Source organism: Tachyglossus aculeatus, chromosome 1 (assembly GCF_015852505.1).
Source record: "Tachyglossus aculeatus isolate mTacAcu1 chromosome 1, mTacAcu1.pri, whole genome shotgun sequence".
NCBI lineage: Eukaryota > Metazoa > Chordata > Mammalia > Monotremata > Tachyglossidae > Tachyglossus > Tachyglossus aculeatus.
The window spans coordinates 114,893,462-114,914,285 of NC_052066.1; the positions used below are offsets into that span (position 1 = coordinate 114,893,462).

Below are 20,824 nucleotides of genomic sequence, written 5' to 3' on the forward strand. Positions count from 1 at the left end.
CGTGAGCCCCACTTGGGACAACCTGATCACCTTGTAAATTCCCCAGCGCTTAGTACAGTGCTTTGCACATAGTAAGCACTTAATAAATGTCATCATTATTATATTATTATTATTAGAGAAAGGCAGGGGATGTTTTCGCCGTTTTATGGAATAGGAAATGAAGGAACAAGGGATTAAGTGACTTTCCCAAGATTAAAAATAAAGCTAATGTCTGAACCAGGACTAGAATCCAGACCTCTTGGCTCCCAGTTCCATGTTCCTTCCTCTAGCTCACACTGCCTCTGTGACCCCTTTTTTATGGTATTTGTTAAGCACTTACTATGTGCCAGGCACTGTACTAAGCTCCGGGGTAAATACAAGCAAATCCGGTTGGACGTAGTCCGTGTCCCACGTGGGGCTCACAGTCTCAATCCCCATTTTACAGATGAGGTAACTGAGGCACAGATGAGTTAAGTGACTTGCCCAAGGTCATACAGCAAGCAAGTGGAAGAGCCGGAATTAGAACCCAGGTACTTCTGATTCCCAGGTCTGTGCTCGATCCTCTAGGCTAAGCTACTTCTCAAGGGAGGCCTCGGCAGGGAGGACCGTATGTTCTTTTCAACAGATCCTTGTTTTTCCAGTCCCTAATTAAAAATGAGTTTATTCTGAAGCAGGAGGGTTTATATTGAATGCCCTCTCGTCTCAGTACCCACGATGAAGTGGCTTGGAGATCGCCACATCTGAAAACCATACAATGCAACAAACCCCGAATTATTCTGCTCTAACTGCACATGCCCTTCCCTTCTTTCTCTGGGAGACCCTTCTCTAAATGACCTTTGCTCCTGAAACAAGGAGGTTGCCCATGGTGGGGGTCCTTCTCTCTGATTCATTCATTCATTCAATCATATTTATTGAGCGCTTACTGTGTGCAGAGCACTATACTAAGCGCTTGGGAAGCAACATATACAGACGGTCCCTACCCAACAGTGGGCTCACAGTCTAGAAGAAATACAACACGTGCCGAAACCCGGGAACGAACCAGGGATCTTTAGATATTCAGTCTAAAGCTCTCCCAACTGAGCTATTTAGGCAATTGAAAAGAGGCAATTAAATAATCCGTAAGCTTCACGAGGGCGGGGATCATGGCTACCAACTCAGTTGTACTCTCCCAATTGCTTAATACAGTTCTCTGTGCACATTGAGTGCTCAGTAAATGTCATTGTTTGATTCAGTGATTATAAAGAAGGAGCAGAGACTTGACTGAAACTAAGATATAAGATCCGCTAGTTCAGCGGCTTGGATGAAAGCGGAGGAACGTATGTGTAGCGGAATGGGAGGAGAGGATAGGTGAGCCCACTGTTGGGTAGGGAATGTCTCTATATGTTGCCAACTTGTACTTCCCAAGCACTTAGTACAGTGCTTTGCACACAGTAAGCGCTCAATAAATACGATTGATGATGATGATGATGAGAAGGAAAGCGGGGGGCTGTTGTGGGGATGTGTTTGGAGTGGAGGAATGATGGGGCAGGTGGGAGGGGGTTAGAAACTTCTGATGAACTTCAGGTGAGAGTGACCTGGGCATCAAAAGCTGTGAGGCTGAAACCCAGAGCATTAATAATAATAATAATGATAGTTGTGGTATTTGTTAAGTGCTTACTACGAGCCAGACACTGTACTAAGCACTGGGGTGGGTGCAAGCAAATCGGGTTGGTCACAGTCCCTGTCCTCTGAGGTGAAATGAGAGGATTCATTCGTTCATTCATTCAATCGTATTTATTGAGCGCTTACTGCGTGCAGAGCACTGTTGCCCATGGCGGGGGGTCCCTCTCTCTGATTCATTCATTCATTCAATCGTATTTATTGAGCGCTTACTGTGTGCAGAGCACTGGACTAAGCACTTGGGAAGTCCAAGTCGGCAACATCTAGAGACGGTCCCTACCCAACAGCGGGCTCACAGTCTAGAAGGAGGTGACAGACAACAAAACAAAACATATTAACAAAATAGAATAAATATGTACAAATAAAACAAATAAAATAAATAAATGAATAGAGTAATAAATACGTACAAGCATATACACAATATTATTAAATTAAATTATTATTTAAAATATTAAAATATTATTAAAATGGGGATTAATACTGTGAGCCCCACGGGGGACAACCTGATTGCTTTGTATCTCCCCCAGCGCTTAGAACAATGCTTGACACATAGTAAGCGCTTATCACATATTATTATAATTATAATTATTATAATTATATTTATTATTGTTGTTGTTGTTGTTATTATTGTTATTATTATTATACTGACCCCTGTCCCGGGCCACAAATCCCACTTACGCTGGCTGATTTTTAGTCAGATTTTTGCTTCGGGGAGAGGAAGTGCTGTAAGGCAAAGAGCAGAACCAAAAGGGAGACGAAAATAGCGTGCGTGCAAGATCAAACAATCAGTGGTACTTAGTGAGTGCCTACTGTTTGTAGAGCACTGTACTAAGCACATGGAAGGGTTGGAGAAGCAGTGTGGCTCAGTGGAAAGAGCATGGGCTTTGGAGTCAGAGGTCATGGGTTCAAATCTTTGTCAGCTGTGTGACTTTGGGCAAGTCACTTGACTTCTCTGGGCCTCAGTTCCCTCACCTGGAAAATGGGGATGAAGACCGTGAGCCCCCCGTGGGACAACCTGATCACCTTGTAAACTCCCCAGCACTTAGAACAGTGCTTGGCACATAGTAAGCGCTTAATAAATACCATCATTATTATCATCATCATTATTATTATTATGGTAGAAGTAAGAATTGAGAAACAACATGGCCGAGTGGACAGAGCACGGACCTGGGAATCAGAAGGACCCGGGTTCTAATCCTGACTCTGCTACTTGTCTGCTGTGTGACCTTGGGTGAATCATTTCACTTCTCTGTGCCTCAGTTACCTCAACCGTAAAATGGGAATTGAGACTATGAGCCCCACGTGGGAAATGGGCCAAGTCCAACCTGATTAGCTTGTATCTACCCCCAGGGCTGAGTACAGTGCCTGGCACACAGTGTAGCACTTAATAAATACCGTTAAATATATAAGTAAAAATAAAAGACACAGACCCTGCCCTCAAGGTGTTTACAATATAGTGGGCTGATATAGCATCACTTTCATGGAAACAGAGGCTTTTAAGGCCTGGAAGACAGTATGGCAGCACTGCCCAAGTATCCTGGCAATAGCCTGGATCTCAGAATGCAGCGCGGTCGGAGCCAATCTAGGTTTCTTTGTCACAAATTTTCAATCAATCAATCAATCGTATTTATTGAGTGCTTTCTGTGTGCGGAGCACTGTACTAAGCGCTTGGGAAGTACAAAATTTCCCAACAGTGCTTGCATCCCAGAGTGCACTTTGCACTTGGAGCTCCACTAGCTCTCCGATCATCATCCTCTAAACCACCAAGAGTTTTCCTCATTCCCCAACAGGTTAGTCCTAACCAACTGATAGGGCCTCTTTTCTAATAAAGCAATTTATTCTCAACCAAAAATACTGATTATTAAATCTATTATTTCTCAGCCATTCCTTTTTAGGGCAACTATGAAAGAGATGACATGTCAGCACCTATTTTACCATCGAACGTAAAAATATAGAATTTAATTTCACCTGAACTTCTCTGAAAGTTCTGAAACTTCTCTGAGAGCACCTGTTATATGTATATATGTTTGTACATATTTATTACTCTATTTATTGATTTATTTTACTTGTACATATCTATTCTATTTATTTTATTTTGTTAGTATGTTTGGTTTTGTTCTCTGTCTCCCCCTTTTAGACTGTGAGCCCACTCTTGGGCAGGGACTGTTTCTATATGTTGCCAACTTGTCCTTCCCAAGCGCTTAGTACAGTGCTCTGCACACAGTAAGCGCTCAATAAATATGATTGATTGATTGATTGATTGAAAGATGAAACTCGGGCATCTAACAATACTCCATCCAAGCCCTGGAAAACCTCTACATGTGGAACGTTACGTTCAAAATGTACTTCGGAGAGGAAATACATGTCATTACTGACAACTCACACAGAAAGTGCAAAATGACTACCATTGTTCTTGAGAAAACAGACAATTTACACTTTTCCTGTCTCTACGGGAAGATGACCGACACCAAGACCGACTTTAAACAAACTCGAGGTTATCTGCAAAGCAACAGCAGCTAAGGTTCTCAATGCGGCCCAGGGGGATTGAAAATACTTACTGAGCTGCCTGGATATAGGGGGAGAGAAGAGCTGTAGTCACCTGCCTTGAATAAGAGCTACTGGAAATTATTAAGAAAACACCCTCCTTTTCTCATTAGCATGAATTGTTTATATTGCCGGAATTATTCTGATTATTTCAACTCTGATTTCCCAGCCTCCGAAGGCCTAAAGTACTACTAATCAATCAATCATTCATTCATTCATTCGATCGTATTTATTGAGCGCTTACGGCGTGCAGAGCACTGTACTAAGCGCTTGGGAAGTACAAGTTGGTCAATGGTATTCTTTGACCAATTACTACTATTCTATTCTATTTATTTATTTTATTTTGTTAGTATGTTTGGCTTTGTTGTCTGTCTCCCCCTTCTAGACTGTGAGCCCACTGTTGGGTAGGGACTGTCTCTATATGTTACCAGCTTGTACTTCCCAAGCGCTTAGTACAGTGCTCTGCACACAGTAAGCGCTCAATAAATATGATTGATTGATTGATTGATTGATTACTAAGGCAGAACAGAGTTGATACCCACGCTCCCTACCCACAATGAGCTTACTGTCTGGAGGGGGAGACAGACATTAATATAAATTAATGCTTCATAATATATAGACTGTGAGCCCGTTACTGGGTAGGGACCGTCTCTATATGTTGCTGAGTTGTACTTTCCAAGCGCTTAGTACAGTGCTCTGCGCACAGTAAGCGCTCAATAAATACGATTGAATGAACATAAAGTTATTGGAGTCAGAGGTCATGGGTTTGAATCCTGACTCCGCCACATGTCTGCTGCGTGATCTTGGGCAAGTCACTTAACTTCTCTGGGCCTCAGTTACCTCATCTGTAAAATGAGGATTAAGACTGTGAGCCCCACGTGGGACAACCTGATCACCCAGTGCACATAGTAAGTGCTTAATAAATGCCATCATTATCCAGCGCTTAGAACAGTGCTTTGCACATAGTAAGCGCTTAACAAATGCCAATTATTATTATTATTATACAATGTAAATAAATGTACATATGTGACTTAAAGGGACCAAGTGTGCTTTTACTTTGGCTTGCCTTACAACCCCACTCATCAGTTTCTTTCTGAAACTGTTTTCTTTTTTTTAATGGCATTTATTAAGCGCTTACTATATGCAAAGCACTGTTCTAAGCGCTGGGGAGGTTACAAGGTGATCAAGTTGTCCCACGTGGGGCTCACGGTCTTCATCCCCATTTTACAGATGAGGTAACCGCGGCACAGAGAAGTTGAATGACCTGCCCAAAGTCACACAACTGACAACTGGCGGAGCTGGGATTTGAACCCATGACCTCTGACTCCAAAACCCGGGCCCTTTCCCCTGAGCCACGCTGCTTCTCACACAAGTTCCTACTGGTTTGTTACCGGAGACCGATTCACCAGAACAGCTGCGGCCCTTGACTTTCCCTTCATTTTTCCAGCGAAGGGTTACATCGGGTATTTGAAGAACAGCCAACCCAAGGATCTGAAATGGGCCTTTAAATAGAGCCATTTCTCTTGGATAAACCGCTCAAAACAGCCCTCTGCTTCTTGAGGGAAATTTACCAATACAGACAGCCTCGGAGGTAGAATCACCAACGGTTTGTATCCATTCAATCGCATTTATTGAGCGCTTACTGTGTGCAGAGCACTGTACTAGGCGCTTGGGAAGTACAAGTTGGCAACCTATAGAGACGGTCCCTCCCCACCAGCGGGCTCACAGTCTAGAAGGGGGAGGCAGACAACAAAACAAAACATATTAACAAATTAAAATAGAATAAATATGTACAAAATATGTTTGTAGTGCGGGGAGGAGCGGTATGGAGGGGGCGAAGGCTCTCTTTAAAGGGCAGTAATTGTAATGTTTCTTAGATCCAGTTCTCTCTCCACAACCTCCTCCCCCAACCCCACCACCTCTGTCCATGCGAAAATGTCCCTCCCACCTGAACATATGGTAGCAGTCAGGCATATAATCTACCCGGGGGTCTCGCTGGCCGCCAAAGTGGATCGCCCATCTCCCACTGTTCTTTAAGGACGTATCGGTATGCAGTTGGGTTAATTAAAATCAACATTCTTTCCATTTCAGCCCCGATAAAATGTCTGAAAAAAATCTTTATCGAGCGTGAAGCGTGACCTCGGTCGAGTCCGATTCCAGCCGATCTCTTGTTCCTAATCCAGCAATCTGGATATAAACCAAAACCTTCTGCGGGGTCTCCGCTCAGCTGTTCACTTGGAGCTAAGGCCGAAGCAGAGTGTGAAAAGTGTCGGTGAGTAAATGACAGGGATAGGTTTACCAGGAGGCTAATGCCGTCAAGAGCAGGGGTCAGGGGGTGATCTGATTTCTCAGCCTCGGTTAGGAATGGAGTTGCCCCTGGCTTTGTTGTAATGAACTCTGTCTCAGAGTCGGAGCTCTAATATGGTTCAATTCCGGGCTAAGCCTCTGAAGTTGAAAGATTTATTTTTAAGGACACCAGCCTGTTGTTTTCTCATCAGAAGCGGCACAATTCGGCTCTATCTGTACTGGAAGCAAAATTATCCACCATATCCAGATGAGCATGGTGCCCCCCCCTTTTTTTTAAGAGTTAAAGGAACATATGAGAAGAGCTCAGACGCCTATCTTTTAGAGTTCTTTCTGTATTTCAAAGACCAATGGCTGAAGCAAAGCCCAAGTGCCACCACTATTTCTTCTACCCTTCTAGAATAATTCTAGAATGTTTTATTCTACCCTTCTATAAAGTAAGATTAGGCTGCATGGCTCCTGGTAGGTCCCTGAACTAGGGCTAATATGTCACAGGGCAAAGTCATTATTTGTTTGAAAATCAATCAATCAATCGTATTTATTGAGCGCTTACTGTGTGCAGAGCACTGTGCTAAGCGCTTGGGAAGTACAAGTTGGCAACATATAGAGACAGTCCCTACCCAACAGTGGGCTCACGGTCTAAAAGAAAAGAATCCTTCTTGGTACAAGTGATAACTACCTTCTTTTCAACCCGACTAGAAGCTGATTTGCAATTACGATGCAACTTCAAAAACGCAGATAGCCTAAATCTAGAGTACAACACAACTGTACCATAATAATAATGATGGCATGAAAGAGCCTGGGCTTTGGAGTCAGAGGTCATGGGTTCAAATTCTGGCTCCGCCAACTGTCAGCTGTGTGACTTTGGGCAAGTCACTTCACTTCTCTGGGCCTCAGTTACCTCTTCTGTAAAATGGGGATGAAGACTGTGAGCCCCCCCGTGGGACAACCTGATCACCTTGTGACCTCCCCAGCGCTTAGAACAGTGCTTTGCACATAGTAAGCGCTTAATAAATGCCATCATTATTATTATTATTAATAATAATAATGTTGGTATTTGTGAAGCGCTTACTACGTGCAAAGCACTATTAGAACAATGCTCCAGCACTTAGAACAGTGCTTTGCACATAGTAAGCGCTTAATAAATGCCATCATTATTATATAAGTGCTTACTATGTGCCAAGCACTGTTCTAAGCGCCGGGGTGGATACAAAGTAATCAGGTGGTCCCAAGTGAGGCTCACAGTTTAATTCCCATTTTACAGATGAGGTTACCGAGGGCCAAGGTCAGACAGCAGACAAGTGGCAGAACCGGGATTAGAACCCACGTCCTCTGACTCCCAATCCCGTGCCTGACTATACCTGGCCTAATTAAATTGTATCTACCCTAGGGCTTGGCACATAGAAAGCACTTCACAAATACCACCATTATTATCACAAGCTGCAAGCAGGCTGTTTTTTTTCAACCTGAGTTTGTGTATCTGCCTTCTTTTGCTTCCACTAGATTGCAAACCCCTAGCAGGCTGGGATCTCTAGACTGAAAGCTCACTGTAAACAGGGAACGTGTCAGAGAAGCAGTGGAAAGAGCCCGGGCTTTGGAGTCAGAGGTCATGGGTTCAAATCCCGGCTCCGCCAACTGTCAGCTGGGTGACTTTGGGCAAGTCACTTCACTTCTCTGGGCCTCAGTTCCCTCATCTGGAAAATGGGGATGAAGACTGTGAGTCCCCTATGGGACAACCTGATCACCTTGTAACCTCCCCAGTGCTTAGAACGGTGCTTGGCACATAGTAAGCGCTTAATAAATGCCATTATTATTATTATTACCCACTCTGTTGCATTGTACTCTCCCAAGCACTTGGTACAGTGCTCTGCACATGGGAAGGGGGAGACAGACAACAAAACACAACATGTGGACAGGTGTCAAGTCATCAGAATAAATAGAAGTAAAGCTAGAAAATAGAGCAGCAGCGTGGCTCAGTGGAAAGAGCCCGGGCTTTTGAGTCAGAGTTCATGGGTTCAAATCCTGGCTCTGCCAATTGTCAGCTGTGTGACTTTGGACAAGTCACTTCACTTCTCTGGGCCTCAGTTCCCTCATCTGTAAAATGGGGATTAAGACTGTGAGCCCCCCGTGGGACAACCCGATCGCCTTGTAACCTCCCCAGCGCTTAGAACAGTGCTTTGCACATAGTAAGTGCTTAATAAATGCCATCGTCATCAATAAATACCACTGACATGGCACAGTGGTTAGGGAACGGGCTTGAGAGTCAGACGGTCCTGGCCTCTAATACCTGCTCAGCCGCTTGCCTGCTGTGTGGCCTTGGGGAAGTCACTTCACTTCTCTGTTACTTACTCATCTGTAAAACGAGGATTAAGACTGGGAGCCCTATATGGGACAGGGACTGTGTCCAACCTGATTTCCTTGTAACCACCCCAGTGCTTAGTACAGTGCCTGGCACATAATAAGTGCTTCACAAATAACATAATAATAATAATTATTATTATTGCCTCTATTATGTTCTCCTAATTCTCTGGAAACAGTAAGGGCTTCATTAATACCAATTAATTAATTGCTTCAGTTCCCTTCAGCCAACTCCAACCTTTTATTAATGTGTTTACACTCTCTTTAGCAAGCCTGTGTGTAAATATACGGGTATATGTGTCTACTCAGTTTTAACCACTGTAACCAATCATTTTTAATTACACTCATAATTATGGTGTTTGTGAAGCGCTTTCTATGTGCAGGCACCGTACTAAGCGCTGGGGTGGTTACAAGGAAATCGGGTTGGCCGCGGTCCCGGTCCTGCATAGGGCTCACGCTCTTACTCCCCATTTTGCGGATGAGGTAACTGAGGCACAGAGAAGTGAAGTGATTTGCCAAAGGTCACACAGCAGACAAGTGGTGGAGCCGGGATTAGAACCCATGACCTTCTGAGTCCCAGGCCTGTGCTCTAACCACTACGCCATGCTGCTTCCCTTGGCAAACACCTTCTGGGCAGGAACGTGTCATTTTGTTACTCTATATTTCCCAGGCACAGCTAATAACCCACAGTCTAAGCCATCTTCACAAATGGATGGTTTATTTGTGGTTTCAGATTAACAACTTGAAAGTCGTATCTAGTAGGCATAGATAGTTGATCTTTTTCCCCCGTATCAGTAGAGTCTACTACTCTCTCCTCAGTTCCAATAATCAAAACCCTGGAAAATAAAAGCAATGGATACACATAAAGGCCCGTCATTCCAGATTTGGGAGCTTGTCATTGTTGAACAGTAGCAAGATTTCAGTGAAATTTATTTTGAGATTTGGGGGGTTTATTGCTGTAGGATATCGCAATCAGAGAATTTCTTTTTAAAAAAAAAATGGCATTTGTTAAGTACTTTCTATGTGCCAGGCACTGTTCTAAGCACTGGTGTAGATATAAGGTAATAATAATAATAATAATGGCATTTATTAAGCACTTACTATGTGCCAAGCACTGTTCTAAGCACTGGGGAGATTACAAGGTGATCAGGTTGTCCCATGTGGGACTCACAGCCTTAATCCCCATTTTACAGATGAGGGGACTGAGGCAGAGAGAAGTTAAGTGACTTGCCCAAAGTCACACAGCTGATAATTGAGGTAATCAGGTTGGACACAGTCCTTGTCCCCCTTGAGGTGCATAGTGTTGACCCCCATTTAACAGATAATTGAGACACAGAGAAATAAAGTGACTTGGCCAAGGTCACACAGCAGTCAAGCGGAAGGGATGGGACTAGAACCCAGGTCCTTCTAACTTTAACTGCTTGGCAATGTTGATTCTTTATAATACTACTACTACTACTACTACTACTACTACTACTAATACGATTGATTGATGGCATTTATTATGATGGCATTTATTAAGCGTATTAAATTATTTATTAAGCGTATTTATTAAGCGTATACAATACGATTGATTACTAATAATAATAATAATAATAATAATGGCATTTTTAAGCACTTACTATGTGCAAAGCACTGTTCTAAGCGCTGGGGAGGTTACAAGGTGATCAGGTTGTCCCACGGGGGGGCTCACAGTCTTAATCCCCATTTTACAGATGAGGTAACTGAGGCCCAGAGAAGTTAAGTGACTTGCCCAAAGTCACACAGCTGACAATTGGCAGAGCTAGGATTTGAACCCATGACCTCTGACTCCAAAACCCATGCTCTTTCCACTGAGCCACGCTGCTTTATGATTGACAGCTGCTGCCTGGAGGACTGATTTTTTTCTCCTCTTTGATTAATTAATTAATTATGGGATTTGTTAAAAGCACTTACTATGTGCCAAGCACCCTTCTAAGCATTGAGCACTGTCATTTGGTTAGTACAGTGCTCTGCACACAGTAAGCGCTCAATAAATACTATTGAATGAATGCATTTGGAAAACTTCTATATCAGGCACAAGGGATCAGGAGAACTAAACTACGCCACTCCTTTTTACAACAGTTTTCTCTAGGATTATTTTTCCCCCCTTTATCATCACTGAGGTCCTGCAGTATATATATATATATATATATATATATACATACATGTGTATATATATATATATATATATATATATATATATATATATATATACATTGATCATGTAGCTATCTGCTATTCATTTGTTATTGATTATATCATCATTTGACAGTAAGCCCTAAAGAGTGTTATCTTTCCGCTGCCACAGTTGGTATCCATTTTTGGAACGATCGTTACCTGCAAGGTTGCAAAATTCACTGCTGATAAGGTCAAATTGTCTCAAAGTGGCATCCAAACTGCTCAGATGCTGAATATCAAACTCCTGAAGAATTGTCGCAAGCAAGAAAACGGTACAGAAATATGGAATCAGACTAATGGCTGTGTTTTGGTTGCACAGGAAGGAAGACAAGCCAATAATGATGAACTCCTTCTCAATATCAGCCAAGTCCTAGAAGACGGAGGCTAGGTGCCAGACTGTCCCTGGAAAACTTTAGCCGCTGCCAAATGAATTCTCCTGTTGACCCAGAGCTGAACGCTTCATTTAATTATGCTACCTAAGCAGTTCATTGTTCTGTGAGGGTCAGATACGTAATAAGGAAGAAAGACCCCAAAAAAAAGAAAAAAAAGAAGAAATGGCTAGTATGCCTTTTGGATGTCAAAGACACAGAATGTGGTAAGAACATAATGTGCTCTGCACCCAGTAAGCGCTCAATAAATACCTGTATATATGTATATGTTTGTACATATTTATCACTCTATTTATTTATTTATTTATTTTACTTGTACATATCTATTCTATTTATTTTATTTTGTTAGTATGTTTGGTTTTGTTCTCTGTCTCCCCCTTTTAGACTGTGAGCCCACTGTTGGGTAGGGACTGTCTCTATATGTTGCCGACTTGTACTTCCCAAGCACTTAGTACAGTGCTCTGCACACAGTAAGTGCTCAATAAATGTGATTGATTGATTGATTGAATGAATGAATAACAACGTGGCAATAGGATCCAAACCAACTGAAGGTCCGTAGAGCAAATGGGAGGTGCAATTTAATTGTCAGTTGAGGCGACAGCGTGGTTTATCCATTTTAAATAACTGAGGTGATCGTTTTGCATCTAGTCTTTATCCATCCCTCTAGATTGTAAGTTCATTCATTCATTCAATCGTATTTATTGAGCGCTTACTTTGTGCAGAGCCCTGTACTAAGCGCTTGGGAGGTACAAGTTGGCAACATATAGAGACGGTCCCTACCCAACAGTGGGCTCACAGTCTCGAAGGGGGAGACAGAGAACGAAACAAAATATATTAACAAAATAAGATGAATAGAATATGTACAAGTAAAATAAATAAATACATGGAGTAATAAATACGTACAAACATATATACATATATACAGGTGCTGTGAGGGAGGGAAGGAGGTAAGGTGGGGGGATGGAGAGGGGAACAAGGGGGAGAGGAAGGAGGGGGCTCAGTCTGGGATAAGTCCCTCTATCGAGCCTGTAAGGACCCTGTGGGCAGGGAACCTGTCTACCAACTCTGTTAAAATGTACTCTCCCAAGTGCTTAGTACAGTGCTTAACACACATTAAGCACCCAATAAATATGTTTGACTGCGTATCTGAAATGGAAAACATAAATCTTTCTCCAGAAGGAAGTGTGAAGAAAAGAGAGTACTGCCCTTTGCAAAGTACGGCTGAATGTATATGACCATTCCATGGAGGAGACAGGAGTAGCCTGCAGCCCGTGCTATAGAATCATTCATTCAATCAATCGTATTTATTGAGCGCTTACTGTGTGCAGAGCACTGTACTAAGCACTTGGGAAGTACAAGTTGGCAACATATAGAGACGGTCCCTACCCAACAGTGGGCTCACAGTCTAGAAGCTCTATAGATGCTCAGGGGATATAATAATAATGAACAATTCTGGCATTTTAAAGCACTTACTATGTGCCCGGCACTGTACTAAATGCTGGGCTGGATACAAGCAAATTGGGTTGGACACAGTCCCTGTCCCACATGGGGCTCACAGTCTCAATCTCCATTAGTCACAGTAGCCACCAGCCCGTGCTATAGATTTTACTTGTACATATCTATTCTATTCATTTTATTTTGTTAGTATGTTTGGTTTTGTTCTCTGTCTCCCCCTTTTAGACTGTGAGCCCACTGTTGGGTAGGGACTGTCTCTATATGTTGCCAATTTGTACTTCCCAAGCGCTTAGTACAGTGCTCTGCACACAGTAAGCGCTCAATAAATACGATTGATGATGATGATGATGGTCTGGGGATATATTCATGCCTTGTATTTGTAGAGCATTTTGATTTTCCCAAGCACTTCCACATCAATAGCGTGGCTCAGTGGAAAGAGCACGGGCTTTGGAGTCAGAGGTCATGGGTTCGAATCCCGACTCCAGCACATGTCTGCTGTGTGATCTTGGGCAAGTCACTTAACTTCTCTGGGCCTCAGTTACCTCTTCTGTAAAATGGGGATTAAGACTGTGAGCCCCACGTGGGACAACCTGATCACCCTGTATCCTCCCCAGTGCTTAGAACAGTGCTTTGCACATAGTAAGCGCCTAACAAATGCCTATTATTATTATTATTATTATTATCAACTATCTTATTTAGTATCTCCATTTAGTAGGGTAAAGCCGGTATTATTAATTCCACTGAAAGCAGAGGAAACCACTCCCAGGAAGTTTAAGTAACTTGCCCAAGGTCACCCAGTGGGCTAGCGGCAGAATCGGAACTCGAATCAAGTGTCCTGATCAAGCTCTTTCTACTGGACTTTCTATCTTTCTATCATTGCTACGTGATATGATAGGAATGATAGTAACTCAGCCAGGATGGAAATAGGCTGATTTGGGTGGAACTTGAAGCTACAATACCCAAAAGCACTGGGGATTAGGAAGAAACTGTGGGAGGGAGGAGGTTGGCAGGTTAGGAGGAACACACGGGAGCTAAGAAAGAGGCTAAAATGATGGAACATAAATTTGGGCTTAAAAAATATTTCCCAGTAAGAAGGAAAAGGTGCGTTTTATTTTATAACATAAATAGCTCCTGTTCAAGGTGTTTGGTAGCTATGAATATAAATAAGACACTTCGTGGCGTTTCATTAACTCCAGTCCACGTGGGCTGCTATTTACGGAATGAAACTATTGGCTTCACAGACTCCGTCCTCTCCTGGTTCTCCTCTTACCTCTCCGGTCGTTCTTTTTCAGTCTCTTTTGCAGGCTCCTCCTCCCCGTCCCATCCCCTTACTGTGGGGGTTCCCCAAGGTTCAGTGCTTGGTCCCCTTCTGTTCTCGATCTACACTCATTCCCTTGGTGACCTCATTCGCTCCCACGGCTTCAACTATCATCTGTACGCTGATGACACCCAGATCTACATCTCTGCCCCTGCTCTCTCCCCCTCCCTCCAGGCTCGCATCTCCTCCTGCCTTCAGGACATCTCCATTTGGATGTCTGTCCGCCACCTAAAGCTCAACATGTCGAACACTGAACTCCTTGTCTTCTCTCCCAAACCTTGCCCTCTCCCTGACTTTCCCATCTCTGTTGACGGCACTACCATCCTTCCCGTCTCACAAGCCCGCAACCTTGGTGTCATCCTCGACTCCGCTCTCTCATTCACCCCTCACATCCAAGCCGTGACCAAAACCTGCCGGTCTCAGCTCCGCAACATTGCCAAGATCCACCCTTTCCTCTCCATCCCAACCGCTACCCTGCTCATTCAAGCTCTCATCCTATCCCGTCTGGACTACTGCACCAGCCTTCTCTCTGATCTCCCATCCTCGTGTCTCTCTCCACTTCAATCCATACTTCATGCTGCTGTCCGGATTATCTTTGTCCAGAAACGCTCTGGGCATGTTACTCCCCTCCTCAAAAATCTCCAGTGGCTACCAATCAATCTGCGCATCAGGCAGAAACTCCTCACCCTGGGCTTCAAGGCTGTCCATCCCCTCGCCCCCTCCTACCTCACCTCCCTTCTCTCCTTCTCCAGCCCAGCCTGCACCCTCCGTTCCTCCACCGCTCACCTCCTCACTGTACCTCGCTCTCGCCTGTCCCGCCATCGACCCCCGGCCCACGTCATCCCCCGGGCCTGGAATGCCCTCCCTCTGCCCCTCCGCCAAGCTAGCTCTCTTCCTCCCTTCAAGGCCCTACTGAGGGCTCACCTCCTCCAGGAGGCCTTCCCAGACTGAGCCCCTTCTTTCCTCTCCCCCTTGTCCCCCTCTCCATCCCCCCCATCTTACCTCCTTCCCTTCCCCACAGCACCTGTATATATGTATATATGTTTGTACATATTTTTTTTACTCTATTTATTTATTTATTTATTTATTTTATTTGTACATATCTATTCTATTTATTTTATTTTGTTAGTATGTTTGGTTTTGTTCTCTGTCTCCCCCTTTTAGACTGTGAGCCCACTGCTGGGTAGGGACTGTCTCTATATGTTGCCAATTTGTACTTCCCAAGCGCTTAGTACAGTGCTCTGCACATAGTAAGCGCTCAATAAATACGATTGATGATGATGATGATGACTCCTCGAAGCCCTAATGAGGTAAAATGCAAAGATGCTGGACTGGCCACAAGAGGCTAGCAAACACAAGAAGGGGGAAAAATACAGTGAAAAAAAATCTAATTCCTGGTTTTTATCAACCCAAAATGATCCAGAGACATGAAACGTAATATTGTAAAATTAACATTCTAGTTGCCCAGGTGACATATACCAAAAATCACTTCATTATAGTACGGAGTTGTAACGTCACTTGCAAGAAATCCAGGACATTAAAAATGGTAAGAATTACACTGAAGATATCAGAAATGTGTCTGCCCGTTATAAAGGCCCTGGAGACAGAAGACAAACTAACTGAATTAAGGGTATTCTGTAAACTCCAGTAGTTCTAGTGGGCCATGCATTCATTCAATCAATCAATCAATCAATCAATCGTATTTATTGAGCACTTACTATGTGCAGAGCACTGTACTAAGCACTTGGGAAGTACAAATTGGCAACACATAGAGACGGTCCCTACCCAACAGCGGGCTCACAGTCTAGAAGGGGGAGACAGACAACAATCAATCAATCAATCAATCAATCAGTTGTATTTATTGAGCGCTTACTGTGTGCAGAGCACTGTACTAAGCGCTTGGGAAGTACAAGTTGGCAACAAATAGAGACAGTCCCTACCCAGCAGTGGGCTCACAGTCTAAAAGGGGGAGACAGAGAACAAAACCAAACATACCAACAAAATAAAATAAATAGAATAGATATGTACAAGTAAAATAAATAAATAAAGAGTAATAAATATGTACAAACATATATACATATATACAGGTATGTACATATATATGTATGTATGTATATATGTATGTATGTATATATGTATATATATGTATATACATGTATACAACACACAGTAGGCACGTCATCCACATTGGCGGGTGATGATAACAGTGTTGACTGCGCAATTTATGAAGTCACAAGATAGTTTCAATAGCTGAGACAAATAAATCCAACTCAATGAACCATAGTAAGGGGCATAAAGCTAATCCCCAAACCCCATGTTCTGGGCAAGGATTACGCCATCTTCCACCACTAAACTTTTACCATTCCTTAAAAGAATAGAAAAATGGACGGATTTTTTATGGTATTGGTCAAGCGCTTACTAGGGACCAGGCACTGCTCTAAAATTGGGGTAGATACACGCTAATCAGGTTGGACACAGTCCGTGTCCCATGGGGGTTTCCAAGTTTTAATCTCTCTTTCACGGATGAGGCCCAGAGAAGTTAAGTAACTTGTTGTAGGTCACGCAGCAGACAAGCGGCAGAGCTAGGATTAGAAGCCAGATCCTTCTTCCTCCCGGACTCGTGTTCAAACCACTAGGCAACTCTGCTCTTCTGCCCCTCAACACTCTGCCAAGGAGGGACAGAAAGGGAAATGGCCCAAAGACAAGTCAGAATGAAAAGGATAAAAGGAGAGAGGTCTGTATAATTCACAGTTATTCATCCAGTCTCTAGACTGTGAGCCCGCTGTTGGGTAGGGACCGTCTCTATATGTTGCCAACTTGGACTTCCCAAGCGCTTAGTACAGTGCTCTGCACACAGTTGGTGCTCAATAAATACGATTGATTGATTGATTGTTGTCTGTCTGCTTTGTGACCTTGGGCAAGTCACTTAATTTCTCTGCGCCTCAGTTATCTCACCTGTAAAACAGTGACTAAGGCTGGGAGTCCCACGTGGGACAGGTACCGTGTCCAACTGGATTAGCTTGCAGCTACTTCATTGCTTAGTAATAATAATAATAATAATACTTAATAATAATTAAGGTATTTGTTAAGCACTTACTATGCACCAGGTGCCATTCTAAGAGCTGGAGCAGACGTAAGATGATTGGGTTGGACACAGTCCCTGTCCCAAATGGGGCTCACAGTCTTAATCCTCATTTTCCAGATGAGGGAACTGAGGCACAGAGAGTCAGAGGTCACGGGTTCAAATCCCGGCTCCGCCACTTGTCAGCTGTGTGACTTTGGGCAAGTCACTTAACTTCTCCGGGCCTCAGTTACCTCATCTGTAAAATGGGGATTAAGACCGTGAGCCCCCCGTGGGACAACCTGATCACCTTGTAAACTCCCCAGCACTCAGAACAGTGCTTTGCCCATAGTCAGCGCTTAATAAATGCCATTATTATTATTATTAAGTGACTTGCCCAAGGTCACACAGCAGACAAGTGGCCAAGCAGAATTCGCACCCATGACCTTCCGACTTTCAGGCCCGTGTTCTATTCACCAGACCATGACGCTTCTCACTACAGTACAGTGCCTGGCACATAGTAAGCGCTTGGCAAACACCACCAAAAAGGGAATTTCTCATCTCCAGTTTTTACCAGCCCTAATGTTGCATGGGTAGGGACCGTCTCTGTATGTTGCCGACTTGTACTTCCGAAGCGCTTAGTACAGTGCTCTGCACACAGTAAGCGCTCAATAAATACCACTGAATGAATGAATGAATGAGTGACAGTATCAAATTTATACTGCAAAGAAAGTGGAACTTGAAACATTAAGGTCTAAACAGTTTAATGTTGAAGTATTCAAAATGTAGTATTTATTGAGCATGTACTCTATGCAGAGCATGGTACTAAGGGCTTGGAAGCATTCAATAGAATTTCTACGTATAATAATAATAATGATGATAATAATAATAATGGCATTTATTAAGCGCTTATTATGTGCTAAGCACTGTTCTAAGCACTGGGGAGGATACAGGGTGATCAGGTTGTCCCACATGGGGCTCACAGTCTTCATCCCCATTTTACAGATGGGGTAACTGAGGCCCAGAGAAGTTAAGTGACTTGCCTAAGATCACACAGCAGACATGTGGCGGAGTTGGGATTCAAACCCATGACCTCTGACTCCAAAGCCCACGCTTACTATGTGCAAAGCACTGTTCTAAGCACTGGGGAAGTTACAAGGTGATCAGGTTGTCCCACAGGGGCTCAAGGTCTTAATCCCCACTTCACAGATGTGGTCACTGAGGCCCAGAGAAGTGAAGTGACTTGTCCAAAGTCACACAGCTGACCATTGGCAGAGCCGGGATTAGAACCCATGACCTCTGACTCCAAAGCCCGGGCTCTTTCCACTGAGCCACGCTGCTTCTCTTGATCCCTGCCCTCAAGGAGCAGGATAATAATAATAATAATAATGTTAATAATAATAATAATAAAAGGATTCATTAAATGCTTACTATGTGCCAAGCACAGTATTAAGTGTTGGGTAGGGACTGTCTCTATATGTTGCCAGCTTGTACTTTCCAAGCGCTTAGTACAGTGCTCTGCACACAGTAAGCGCTCAATAAATACGATTGATTGATTGATTGATTGATTGTTGCGAGCACCACCCTCCTAGTTTATACCAACCAGGACCTCCCTGGATCGGGGGAGCCTCAGTGACAGTAGTGGAAGTCAAACCACACCTCTGATCACCAAGGTTACTGTGGAAGCCTTTTTCCTTAGTTTTACCAACGTGCAAGGGAACGATACATACTCATCCTCACTCACTCCACTCCACCAAGGGTCCAAACTGTTCCAAAACTTCCTATAAACTTTGCCAGCAAACCTTTTGAGGGCTAAACTCTCTTCTCCCAAAATAATGCCATGACTCCCCTCAGGTCAGCCAATTGCAGTTGGAAGAAAAAAAGGTAACAGCTATTCGAGAGAAGCAGCGGGGCTCAGTGGAAAGAGCACGGGCTTTGGAGCCAGAGGTCATGGGTTCGAACCCCGGCTCCACCACGTGTCTGCTGTGTGACCTTGGGCAAGTCACTTAACTTCTTGGAGCCTCAGTTACCTCATCTGTAAAATGGGGATGATAACTGTGAGCCCCATGTGGGACAACCTGATCACCTTGTATCACCCCCAGCGCTTAGAACAGTGCTTTGCACATAGTAAGTGCTTAACAAATTCCATTATTATTATTATTGTTATTATCTCCACTGTGACTTGAAAATCCTCTATTTAAATATTTAGAAATCATTATTAAAGTCCCCGTCGGCAAAGAAGAAGACTCGTGAATGGCCAGGATGCCATTCTGATTTCTAAGGCCGTTAATGAGAACGGCAATCGGCACAGACGTGCTTTTTCCATGGACAGTAGCTCTTTGTAGGCCGGCCTCTGTGTTGTGCTCAGAAGAAAACAGAGCACTGTCCCATAACACTTTCCCACTCCACCGCAGGCCGGTAGGGAAACCATCCTGATATTAACCGACTTGAACTTCCCAAGCGCTTAGTACAGTGCTCCGCACACAGTAAGTGCTCAATAAATACGAGTGAACGAATGAACCGGTGCACGGCCCAGCTTCAAACAGCAGCTGGGCCCAAGCCTCCGCGTTTAAATTACAGAGTTTTTAAGATCCGGAAGGGAAGGGTCCTGTGATTTCCACACGTCTGAGGGAAAATCGTTTTTGGAAAAAGCTTTGCTATCAGTCAGAAAACACGAGTTTATACTTAACTGACCCCAAGTGGTAGAATCGCCGTGGTAGGAAACGATTTTTCTCCTCCGAGGATATTTGTGAATCATCAGCGCCACCAGGAGAGAACCAACCGAAGGACGAAGAGAAAAGGGGCTCCAATGCTAAGATATAAAGGGGTGTCTAGAGGCACACATTTCAAAAAAAGCAAGTGCTATGATTTAAACTGGAAAATACATGTCCAAAATCACGAACATTCCTTCGTTCGTCTCTATTGAGCGCTTCCTGTGTGCACTAAGCGCTTGGGAAGTCCAAGTTGGCAACATATAGAGACGGTCCCTACCCAACGGCGGGCTCGCAGTCTAGAAGACGTGCTTGAAGAGAGCTTACAGGCGTACCCCAAGATCCGACTGGATTGCGTCACTTAAAAATATAGCTTTATCGTCAATGGCTTCTTGTGAAGCGCGTTTGCCGCGAGACTTATATTCAGTTAATTGGGTTCCCTTGCAGAACCGGCCCGATGAGAAGATGAGACAGTACAGAGAAGTAATAATCGTATTTATTGAGCGCTTACTGCGTGCGGAGCACTGTACTAAGCGCTTGGAAAGTACAATTCAGCAACAGAGACGATCTCTGCCCACAACGGGCTCACAGTCTAGAAGGGGGGAGACAGACATCTAAAACAAGTAAACAGGCATCAATAGAAATAAATAGAATTAGTGATCTATGCACATCATTGATATAAATAAATAGAATTATAAATATGTACATATATACCCAAGTGCTGTGGGGCGGAGAAGGGGGTAGAGAAAAGGGAGTAAATCGGGGCGATGGAGGGGAGGGGGAGCGGAGGAAAAGGGGGGCTTAGTCTGGGAAGGGCTCCTGGAGGAGGTGAGCCTTCAGTAGAGCT

General features: G+C 43.8%; 1 non-coding gene across 1 annotated transcript; it reads right to left on the reverse strand.

Annotated features, from left to right (window-relative positions):
• Positions 1-997: 997 nt before the first annotated feature.
• TRNAF-GAA lies at positions 998-1,070 on the reverse strand. Its single transcript has one exon. It is a non-coding gene; the product is annotated as a tRNA-Phe (tRNA).
• Between the last annotated feature and the right edge of the window lie 19,754 nt (positions 1,071-20,824).